This window comes from Belonocnema kinseyi, chromosome 1, assembly GCF_010883055.1.
Source record: "Belonocnema kinseyi isolate 2016_QV_RU_SX_M_011 chromosome 1, B_treatae_v1, whole genome shotgun sequence".
Classification (NCBI taxonomy): Eukaryota; Metazoa; Arthropoda; class Insecta; order Hymenoptera; family Cynipidae; genus Belonocnema; species Belonocnema kinseyi.
The window spans coordinates 141,915,721-141,917,117 of record NC_046657.1 but is presented as its reverse complement, the minus strand read 5'-3'; the positions used below and the strand labels follow the sequence as shown (position 1 = coordinate 141,917,117).

The window sequence follows — 1,397 nt, the reverse complement described above, 5'->3', positions numbered from 1 at the left end:
CGGGGGGGGGGAGGGCAATTTTTTCGTAAATCTAATACCATCTCTGATAAGAATGTAAAAATTAATGACATAAATTTGTATGCTTCTGAATGGTTTCGTATTGAAAACCATCCTGAGTTTTTCAAAATCATAAAATCGTCAATGTGAACACCTTTATACACTTTTTTCCGAGTTAAATATAGTGTTAATTTTACTTGTTATAAAGCAAGTTTTCCCAGTGGGGTAGGTGCCACCGGAAAAGATATTTAAAACCACCGTGGCAAAATTAATTTTTTTTTGTTTTGTTTTGAAAAAATCATTGCAAGATACTATTTTAAAAGGTTTAAAAAGATTTGGATCTATAAAAAAATATTTAAAAAAATTAGATTGTATTGTATCAATATTAAAATAATTTAACTTCTAATAAAAAAAGTGTTTATTATAAAATTGTCAAAAGTAATATAATTTCGAAAATTCACAAATTTGTTGATTCATTTATCAATTAGGAACGTTGATTACGATAGTGTGAATTAATAATTAAAAAATTTTAAATAGTTTCCTTTTAAGTGTTTTAATTTTCGGTTTAGTTTTATAACTTTAAATGACAACTTTTTCTGTATTTTTTCTTGAGATAAAAATTAACAAAGCTGAAATGGCCAATTTTTTAACTTTTATTTATTCATATATTCTTGCTCAGTGATAAAGAATTAAAAATCTCAAAACAAAATTCTCTTAAAAATTGAATGCTGAACATTTCTAAAAAAAAAAACTTTTGATTCGGTTTAAAAATACGACCTGTGGGCGGTTATGAAAAGTAAATTCCTATTCTAGATGACTGTGATCGGTAAGAGGGCGTTGGTCGACTCGAGTCAAGTGCGCGCGCGGCAATAAAAAATCGTTTACATCTCTTAAACAAAAAGAACGATTTAGCTCAAATTTGGTCAAAGTTTTTCTTAAACATCAAGGAACAAGTTTGCCACTGGAAGTTGTCTGTCCGCGAAACTTCCCTGGAGACTTTTGTCCATCAAAGTCTGAGGAAACGATTCCTGACAATAATGATTTGCAATAATTTTTATATTGCAAATATAAAAATAAATCTACTTTCAAAACATAATTGGCATCAGGGGCGGTTTTCCTTTTTGGAGAAAAAAAAACGAGATCATTTCCTCGAACAGAAGCCGAGTTTTCGCGAGTTTAGGATAAAAAGTAATTGATTTCGGTACAATGAAAACTTCCGGTTTTTAATTTTCAGTACAAAAACTATCAATTTGATTTTAAAAAATTCTTCATAAAAGTTGTGCGGCTGGTCGAGCCGGATAAAGCCATATTTTTTGCGCAGTGAATTTCCAAAGTTGGTGATTTTCGGAAATTTTTCCGCGTTTCCACAAGGACAAGCGTACTGGAAGCAATAGTCCACT

General features: G+C 30.2%; 1 protein-coding gene across 1 annotated transcript in view; it reads right to left on the bottom strand.

The window, feature by feature from the left end:
• LOC117180359 overlaps positions 1–1,397 on the bottom strand; it is a 16,585-nt gene that overhangs the window by 13,288 nt on the left and 1,900 nt on the right. The window lies entirely within an intron of this gene.